This window comes from Lynx canadensis, chromosome F2, assembly GCF_007474595.2.
Source record: "Lynx canadensis isolate LIC74 chromosome F2, mLynCan4.pri.v2, whole genome shotgun sequence".
Taxonomy (NCBI): Eukaryota; Metazoa; Chordata; class Mammalia; order Carnivora; family Felidae; genus Lynx; species Lynx canadensis.
The window spans coordinates 20,953,076-20,963,839 of record NC_044320.2 but is presented as its reverse complement, the minus strand read 5'-3'; the positions used below and the strand labels follow the sequence as shown (position 1 = coordinate 20,963,839).

The following is a 10,764-nucleotide window of genomic DNA, read 5'->3' as shown; positions in this document are numbered from 1 at the left end:
GGAAGGCAGGGCAAAATCAGATCTCTGGAGCTGGCATTCATCCCTCGCTAGTCTGTGGTTTGAGAAACCATTTCATACATTATAGAGCTTCATGAAGTTACCTGATCTGGAACAGGATAAAACTGGGAGTGGTGTGAAGGCATTTGTGTGTGTGTGTGTGTGTGTGTGTGTGTTGGGGGGGGTGATAATGGTGGTTTTATTTATCAGGGAGATTTCCTGGGATAAAACCCAAAAGGAAGTAATATGGCTGGAGCTCCTGAGCTTGCTAGTTGAAAAGTGAGACTAGCTGAGCAAGTCAGAGAAGAGACAGAGAAAGTTGTCAAAGTCTGACCAGAGATTGAACTACCTGCACTGCAATCTTGCTTTTGACTTTGGGAATGCTGGTGCAGATCTCTCCCTGGGTTTTGTAATTTTTTATTCTTTAATGTTCCTTTTATTTTATCTGAGTCCTGCCTATAGTTCCTTATATGGAGGTCCTCATTTATTAGTTAATATGAGAGTGCCATGGAATGTCTTGTTCAGAAAAATATCAACATTAGCTTTATTTAATACACAAAACTATTGGGCAATGGAAGAGAAAGATAGCAAGAATTCTTGATGTTAAAAAAAAAAGGAAAAAACTGACCTAGTTTTTAAAACTGGCTTTTCAAAATAATGAGAGAACACAAAATTTATAAGCACGTTTGATTACAACTTACTGTTTTTGAGAAAATGCAAAAACAAAAGTAAGGTACTATTTAAGCATACTAAATATAAAATAATACACACTACTGATAAGGTTGCAATGAAAGTAGAATACTAATAAATTGCTGATGGCATTGTAAACTGGAAAAATAATGTCAATTTATTTAAAAACTATTAAAAATGCACATTCTTTGACTCACTGTTCCCATTCAAGGAGTGTATCCTAAGGAAACAATCTCCAAAAAACGATAGAAACTATATGCACACATATACAACCCAGAGATTATTTATAATAGTAGAAAAATTGGGAAATGAGTCTTCCATTGTTGAAAATGCAGGTTAAGTAAATGACGGTGCATTAGCAGGATAGATGCTTATATGGCTATTAAAGTAATAATTATGATGATTATGTAGCTACATGGTAAACAGTTATGATATACTACACTATAAAACTTACACATATGCATAGAAAAGAACTCTAAGTGAAAGGAAGAAAATGCTAGAATTTTTATTATTGTTACCTTAAGTATTTTGCAAAACACCAAAAATTAGGTTCACAAGAATGCAGATGTGACCCATGAGCAGTGACTAATGAAAGCATCCATACTCATACTAATACTACCTCAAAAATAACTACTTTGCAGTTTCATTAAGAGATAACACTCTAGGGGAACCTGGATGGTTCAGTTGGTTACGTGTCTGATTCTTGATTTTGGCTCACGATTTGTGGGTTCAAGCCCTGTGGGATTCTCTCCTTCTGTCTCTGCCCCTCCCCCACTCACACATGCTCTGTCTCAAAATTAATAAATAAACCTTAAAAAAAGAGAGATAACACTCTAGTAATATGGAAGGGGGGGAACAGAAACCAACATGAATAAAAATCTTCTACCCAGGTCAACCTGCAAGGGAAGAGGGCGGCCTAGGGAACTTCTGGGAACCTGACACAGTACATCAGCCTTTTGAGACTTCTAAAATCCGCTCTGGAAAAACGTGTGACCTTGGAAAAGTATTCCTATGAATGACCATAAAATAAAATTTAAAAGTGAATAAAGATAATAGTGAATTCCAATTAATCACTATACATTGAACCCTGAATCAAGAGTTGAGAACTAGGCTTATCACAGTTGCTATTCTTCCAAATAACCATGTTTTCCACATGAACTTCTAACAGAATACGGAAAGCAGATGTGTCAAGATCTGTAATAACCTTATAAACACTAACATAAGCTGAGCCCACTGTACTTCACAGCTCTTTCACCTGTGGTTCCTCAGTTCACTTCTTAGGATAGGTAGGAATATCCCCATTTTATGGATAAGGAAATTGAGGCCCAGAACCAAAGCCACACAGTTTGTGAGGATTGAACCTGTGCTCAGACTTAGGTATGTCCCAGTCTAGCGACATGCAGGAGTGACAGGGACACATATACAAAGTGTAAATATTCGTAGCCTTTCTCATTCTCCTCTCTCCTAAGTAGGATTCTGTGTTTATCCATCGGCCCAGTCAGCACTATAAAGGGCCCTGCTGGGCATGGAAGAAAATTGAAGACTTAATTTATGTTACACAGACAGATGATAGGAAGAGCAGAGAGATACTCTTGTAAGACACTGACAGAGGCAGATGTAGAGTTCACAGAGACACCAAGTGAGGGTTTAGGAAGTGAGACAGAGAACTTAGATGGCAGCAGTGGGAACTGGGCCTTTGGCAAACGGATGGCCAATGAGAAGCGCATGCTATGGCGTAATGCCCCCTTGACCATCTTTCCACGGAAGAGTAAGGAATTCATTGCTCCTTGATGCTTTCACAGTGAGTTGTCTTTCACTTGACTGTGTCACCACATTGAGTTGGGCTTTATGTGGGAGCAAGAGGCCTCTGTTTACTTAGGTTGCATGTGAAAGGTATTGGCCTCGGGTCAGGCTTGAACCACTGGTTTTCTATCACAGATGTACAGTGATGGAGTCTGCTGTCATCCCTTTGCCCTAGAGTTTTGTTATCTGCAGCTGGAATCATGTCTTCAGGTACAGAAGAGCTACCTGAGGTCAAAATGTAAAGTGGCAGTTCGTGATCTTCCAGATGGTGCTCTTTTTGGGTGCCATCCCCCAGGCTTCAGCCATCACAGATTCCTTCCAGTTCCTCATACACACTGAGCGTTCGAGCCTTTGCTCAGCCTTTCCTCCTGCCTAGGATGCCTTCTTTGCATGCCCTCTGACACTAGTGAACACCTACCCCTCCATCTTCCAAAACCACCTTGTGGTCTTGTGTCACATTCTTTACAAAGTCTCCTTTCCCCTTGATACAGCTGACAACTGCCCCCTATCAGCCAGCATGGCATCTGAAACCTTTACCACCAAACCCACCATGAACACTTTATTTTAATGTATCCATCTCTCCTAAATTTCTTGAGGCTGATATCATGGCTTTTTAGTGTGTGTCTTCCTAGTGCAAAGTGCAGTGCCCTGTGTATAGAAAGTGCTTAATGAATAGTAAAATTAATGAAGAAATGAATGATGTTGGAGAAAAAGAGTTCTTTTCTCTTCTCTTCTCTTCTTTTCAATTTAATTCAATGCTTAATTTTATAGGAGATTTAGTCCTGTAGCTCAAGTCTGCATATGGAGAGGGTGATTGTTCTAATTCTTTTCTTGCCATCTAAAAGCTAAAGCCACATGTGCTTTATGTATGTGCTGGCTATGTATGGATTTGCAACTAACATATAGTGAAGGGTTCTTCCTCAGATCTCTGTTTGAGGGTCAACATTACTATTCAGGTATTCTGGGAACTAACCACCTCTTAAGTCCCATGCCTCCAGAGTTTGGGAAAAGTAGAGAAGCATTTAAGTCCAGTGATTAAGGGCATGGGCTCTGGAATCAGGCAGATCTGGGCTGACATCCCAGGCTTGCCACTTACCAGCTATATGATGTTGAAAACATTGATTTCCCCAACCTTCAATTTCTTTACTTTTAAAATGGTGATCATTTTAAAATAGGTTGCTGGAATGATAAAATGGGCTCATAGAAAAAGCACCTTGCATGGTGTTTGGCAAATAGTAAATATCTGCTGAGTGATGGCTACTATTTATTAATATTATTACCACAAATTCCCAAAATTCCTTAGAGAAACAAGAAATACAAATAGGGCAAGGCAAGGTTCTAATGCCACAGCTGGGGGCAGTTAAAAGAAACACCATGCCCAGGGGTCAAGCCTTTGCACCCTCCGGGAGAAAGATAACACTCTTCTTGCCTGCCAAGGCCACAGTCAACACACTCTGGCTTCTACTCTCCCCCAGATTAGTGCAGACAATGACAGACGGCTCCATGATAAGGAGATTTCACTTCAAAGGCAGGAAGGGGCCCGGGAGGCAATGGTCAGCTTGGCACAGGAATCAAAGAACAGATCTGGGACTGAGTGTGTCCAGCTCCACCTTTCCCTACTCCAGCAGCAAGGGGCTGATGGGATTCGTGTCTTTAGGGAAGGAGAAAAGATACTGTGTATAGGCAGCCTTACCTCTCATGGGCTGAGGGAAGGAAATACGATAGTTTCTTAGAAGGTGTTTAGGGTTTTCCATTCAAAAGGGAGAGCCATAATAAATAAATAAATAAAGGGGCCATATCCTCTATGTGAAAGTGTCTTTTATGTGACTCAAATTTGAGGACTTTGCATTTTGAGGTGGGGCTATTTATGTCAGATGTGAGATGCACACTCCAAAGGAGTGAAGTCTACAGTTGCCCCTCCATTATGGAAATAATAAGCAAAACTAACATTTGTTGAGCAGCTACAATGGGCCAACGAAAGTTTTATAGGCAGTTACTCATTGGATCCTTACCACCATCTCTGAGGCCTGAATTGTATGATCTTCTTAAAATAGACCTGGAAAAAATGAGGCCAGGTTCATTAACTCCTCACAGTCATAACACTAGAAGGTCTAGGGCCAAGACTAGAACCTGGATCTGTTCTTACCACAATGCTTTCCTGACTCAGTAAGAAACATAAGGGGGAGCTTGGGTGACTCAGTTGGTTAAGTGTCTGACTCTTGATTTCCACTCAGGCCATGATCTCATAGTCGTGAGACTGAGCCCATGCTTAGTGTGGAAACTGCTTAAGATTTTCTCTCTCCCTCTTTCTCCTTCTGCCCCTCTCCCCCACTTGTGCTCACTTGCTCTCTCTCTCTCTCTCTCAAAAAAAAAAAAAAAAAAACATGTTAGGAAAGCAAATTCTTTAACTCCCAACAGGAATGCAAGAAAGCAAGTAGCTGTGTTTGTATAAAAGAATGCTCATCACCCTATACATAAAGTACCATAAATAGAGAAAGTTAGTACATTTCTATTTAACAGTCTGAAATCCTTCCTATGTTTAGAGCAGTAGTCTTCAACTGTGTACAGTTCCCCCACCCCCAGCCTCCCCAAAGAGATATCTGCACTGTCAAAAGACATTTTTGATTGTCACAACTAGGAGAGTATTACTGCAACTGGGGGGTAGAGGCCAGAGACCCTACTAAGCATCCTAGAATTGCCTAGGACAGACGCCCCATCCCCCATCAAAGAATTATCCAGCTACTGAGGTTGGTTTAGAGGATACAGGTCCTTGTTTATCTTCTCTTCCTCGTTGTGAGCCAAATATATCACTCCCGAAATAGGCCAAGATAAAAACCAACTTAAGTGTGCCCGTTGTGTGTACAGGAAATAAGGCTGAGCTCAAACCTCACTCCTTCTATTCATCATTTGCTTGTTTTATTTTATATTCAATGTAATCAAAACCTCTAATACTAAATTATTTCTAACTTTTAGAACCCTCACAGGCATACCGTCATAAGAATCAAGAGTGGATGATTTAAACAGGTATGCACACTTAATTAGTTAGCACGTAGGGGAGAAGTCAGGAGATAAAAGAAGGACAGAAGAGGATTTATGTGGCGATAAAGCTAAACTCTACCACAAGTCCTTTGGTGGGAGAGCTCATATGCCTTCTCCATTTCATGAGGTTCCTTTCTGCCACTGCCTGCTCCCCTATTGTTTGGGGGGTCTTTGGCCCCTGAGAGTATGATTAAGAAATTAACTATACCCCCTGACTGCATGAAAATCAAGGTCTGAATCTTGGACAAAATGAGTATCAGGCTGGCAGAGGACCTGGGTGAAGGGCAATAGAACAGATGATGCATACAAACTAGCTTGCAGCTTCTCATAAACCCTAGTAAACCGGAAATGACAATGGTGCTGTTATGGGTAACTTTTGTGTCCACCGGACCGGGCCACAGAGTACCCTGATATTTGGTTAAACATTATCTTAAGTATGTCCATGAGGGTGTTTCTGAATGAGATGAACATCTGAATCAGTAGAGTGAGTACCGTACATTGCTGTCTCTAATGTGGGTGGTCCCCATCCAATCAACTGGAGGCCTGAGTTGAACAAAAGGCTGAGTAAGCCTCAGCCAGGAGAAAGAATGAAATCTTGCCATCTGCAACAACACAGATGGAGCTAGAGAGTATGATGCTAAGTGACATACATCAGTCAGAGAAAGACAAATATCATATGATTTCACTTATATGTGGAATTTAAGAAACTAAACAAATGAACAAAAAGAGACAAACCAAAAACCAGACTCTTCACTACAGAGAACAAATTGGTGGTTGCCAGAGGGGTGGTGGGTGGGGGATGGGTGAACTAGGTGAAGGGGATGAGGAGTACATTTATCATGATGAGCACTGAGTCATGTACAGAATTGTTGAATCACTATACTGTGCACCTGAGACTAATATAACACTGTATGTTAACTATACTGGAATTTAAAAAAATGAAAAAAAAAAGAAAGAAAGAAAGAAATGCTTTTCTAAAAAAAAAAAAACCAAAAAACAAAAAAACAGCCAAGTAAGGGAGAATTCACTCTCTATGTCTGTCTTTGAGTTAGGACACTGGTCTTCTGTCTTTGGACTTGGAGTCAGACTTGGACTGAAACATACACCATCAGCTTTCCCAGGTGTCCAGCTTGCAGACCTTGGGCCTTCTTAGCCTCCATAATTATGTGAGATAATTCCTTTATCTCTTTCCCTGACATCTCTCTGACCCGTGTGCACTTTCTCTCTCTAGATAGATAGATTTGTCTGTCTTTCAATAACTAGAGATGGGTAGATATAGATACATTGATATATCTCCTGTTGAAGAAGCAAGGTCTCTTACTGGTCTCTTACTGTTTCTCTGGAGAACACTAACACAGAGTCTGTAGATGACAATGACCATAATAGTAAGCACTATTGTTAACCAAGTACTTACTACATGCCCTAGCATCATGCTAAGAACCTGTGTCCACTGTGAAGCAACTTGAGGAGGTAGATATTGTGACTTCAATCCACAGATGAAGGAAGTTAGGCTTGGAGGGATAAATGAACTAACACGGGCTATACTTTAGGCCAGCCTATGACCCTTGATCTGGTTATAATGTGTCAGGGGCCTATTGATTATGGAAATGCTAAGCAGGAAATGTGCAGCCCAAAGCCCCATGGGAACATATTCAGGCAAGCATTTCTACCTAGTTGGCATAGGAAGGCTTTGGCCTCCATTCCCCATCCTCTCAGCCCTCAGTTTTATTGGTTCAATTAAAATGTGATTGGCTCCCAATACTTTGTCTTTCTGCAGTTGGCTTTGCAGTCCTCATTGGCTTGGATTGTCACCTCTCTCTGGGGTTTTAGAGGGTCCATGAGATGAAGCTGGATCACTGCACACACACACAGTGAATGAGAGAAGGAATGCACTTGTGTGTAAGCTGTCCCTCTCCTAACTCTAGGTCCTATGGGTAAAATTTAGTTTCTGCGCTTCAAGATTTGAGAACTCTGACATTTCAGCCAGAGGTTCTCAAACTTGACTGCATTGGATACATCTTAAAGAGCGTCTTAAAATTTTATTTTTGTCCAGACTCTCTCCATTTCCACTGATTGCAAATGTCCAGGGGGAGGTCTGCAAAGCTCTCTGTTTACAAACGGTACAGTGATTCTCACCAGATCAGCATGGCCTAAGTCCATGGAAGCATCTATGCCTTTTCCCCAGTACTTAAATAGTAGTTATTTGTCCTTCAGACAGAGAAAAGTGTGTAGACTGTGGGGAAATTTGGTTTAGTCTTGTTCAGTTCACATAATAAAAATACCAAGAATCTTGGATATAATACAATGCAGTGATCCAAATATTGGCTTTTAGAATGGGACAAGAAAAGAGCAGTGAAGCCTAAGCAAGCCATTCAACCCACTCACAGTCCTGGAAACTTAGGCATGCTCTATCATTCCAGTATTATTTACAGGCTGATGCATGCATCAATTAATCAAGCAAGCAACATTTATTCCATTGAGTACTTACTAAATGCCCAACATTGCCTTTGGGCCTTCAGGGCTGGAGGAGTTTCATATCTGTATCATTGTACTTATCATACTGTATTAGAACCACTTGATGATGTCTTTGTCTATAAATATAGACAATTTTACAGTCTTTGTCTATAAAAATGCTTCTCACACTTTACTGTGTTTAGAAATCCCCTGGGGAGATTGGTAGGGCATAGATTTTGAGCCCTGAATGGAAAGAATCTGATTTAGTAGGTCTGGAGTAGGTCTGTAAATGTGCATTTCTCACAAGCTTGCAGGGGACCCCAATGTTGCTAGTCTGAGGAGCACTCTTTAAGAACCATTCGCTCCCAACCCCAGGCTTCTTCAGGCAAAGAATATGTCATCTTCTCCTTCTGTAGGGTGTAGAAGAATGTCTAGAATATCAAAAGTGCTCTTGAAATGTTTGTTGAATAAATACAATGGCTAAGCTACCTGAGTAACATTAGCACTTACTTAAAGTAGAGGCAGAATTTATTTGGGCAACATAATATTGTTCTCTAATGAGAACTGGTTGAGAAATTTCAACGTATACAAGCATCTGAACTCCGTAAAGACTCTCTGAAAAACCAGGACGCCTATCAAGATCAGTCTCAGGGCATGGTTTCCCCAGGAAAATGGCAACACCTCACCCAGCTTTATGGCCATTCTGAACTAGAACTGCTGACCACAGTGGCTGCCATCTTGCACCACATGAATATGATTTGATGTCTTTCTGGGAGAAAGTATCATCAGGCTAGATGCTCCCTGCAGGGATGCGTTTGGACAGCCAATTAGGAGGAGGCAATCCAGTGATTCCATTCTCAGCACTGGACATAGGTAAGCATTTCAAGTCATTAAATTCCAACAGCCACTCTAAAAGCCCACAGAGCCTTCCAGAAGAAAACTGTGTCTACTGGCACAAACAACAACGAATCTCATGGGAGATCATAAAAATATGCCTTGAAGTTTGATCCAGGTTGCCTTTAAAATTCCCTCCCATCTCCACAATGTCAGATGGGCTGGCAGATTATATTCTGAAGGACTGTTTCCTAATTTCTCCCATTGCTTCTGCTTCCCACCTCACTCACTCACAGAGCAGGGTGCCCTTTGTGTTTGCCAAATGAGTAAGTCAAGTTCCTTTTCCTTTTTTTTTTTTTTTTTTTTTTTTTTGGTTTATCTATTTCCTTCTTTGTCTAGTTAACCCTTCTTTAATCTCAAAGGCCTCTCTCTGGACCAGTGCAATAGCTTCTTCATTGGAAAAATATTCTATTAGATTCACATCTTCAGAAAAACATGTCCAAAAAAACTCTTCAGATCCTGCAGCTTTTCCAAGAGAAAGAAGAAAGCACACTTTTTAAAAAACGCTTATTTTTGAGAGAAAGAGTGTGAGTGGGGGAGGGGCACAGGGAAGGAAAACACACAGAGTCCGAAGCAGGCTCCAGGCTCTGAGCTGTCAGCACAGAGCCTGAGGTGGGGCTCGAACCCATGAACTGCAAGATCACGACCTGAGCTGAAGTTGGGTGCTTAATTGACTGAGCCACCCAGGAGCCCCAAGAAAAGCATGCTTTTAAAGGAGTATACAGGGGCGCCTGGGTGGCTCAGTCGGTTGAGTGGCCGACTTCGGCTCAGGTCATGATCTCGTGGTCTGTGAGTTCGAGCCCCGCGTCGGGCTCTGTGCTGACAGCTCAGAGCCTGGAGCCTGCTTTCAGATTCTGTGTCTCCCTCTCTCTGACCCTCCCCCGTTCGTGCTCTGTCTCTCTGTCTCAAAAATAAATAAACGTTAAAGGAGTATACAAAGTATACTTATTTTTCCTCTTTTTGCATGTGTCTTTTTGAATTCATGCCACACAAGCTAAATAAATATGAACATATAAAGCTGATAACAATGATGGATTTCACCAAACAGAAGCTTAGAGTGGAAGGGTATTTTACAGCAGTACTTCTCAAATTTTAATGTGCATATGAGTCACCTGGGTATCTTGTTAAAATGCTGATCATGCGGGTCTAACAAACTCTCATGTGATACTGGTGCTGCTGGTCCGTGGACCACATTTCGAGTAGCAAGGCCACAGAGTTCTTAATGCAGAGCAGCACTGCCCAGTGGAGGCTTCTGCAGTGATACAGATGTTCTATATCTCCTTTGTCCAATATGGCAGCCATTAGCCACATGTGGCCATTGAGCACTTGACATGTGGCTAGTGCCTGGAGGAAATTAACTTTAAATTTTATTTAATTAAAATGTTTTCATGTTTATTTATTTTTGAGAGAGAGAGAGAGACAGAGTGCAAGTGGGGGAGGGGCAGAGAGAGAGAGAGAGAGAGAGAGAGACAGACAGACAGACAGACAGAATCTGAAGCAGACTCCAGGCTCTGAGCTGTCAGCACAGACCCCAATGTGGGGCTTGAATTCATGGACTGTGAGATCATGACCTGAGCTGAAGTCAGGCACTTAACCGACTGAGCCACCCAGGTACCCCAAACTTTATTTAATTGTAATTCTTTTAGATTTAAATGGTCACCTGTGCCTAGTGGCCACCATATTGGAAAACAGCTTTGTAGAGTAGAAAACAGACTGAAAAATTTAGGAAAAAGGTTTCTGAAAGAAAGAAAAAAAACCCCTAAAAACCAGAGGAAACCACAGATTCCCCTCAATCCTATTGTAAATTTATACTGATTCCCACCCTCCCCTTCCTGCTTTCTGTAGCAAGGGCTCAAGGTTTCCCCTCTGTTCTCCAGAATCATTCTA

General features: G+C 41.5%; 1 protein-coding gene across 2 annotated transcripts in view; it reads right to left on the bottom strand.

Moving 5' to 3' along the window:
* SAMD12 (sterile alpha motif domain containing 12) overlaps positions 1-10,764 on the bottom strand; it is a 389,352-nt gene that overhangs the window by 8,326 nt on the left and 370,262 nt on the right. The window lies entirely within an intron of this gene.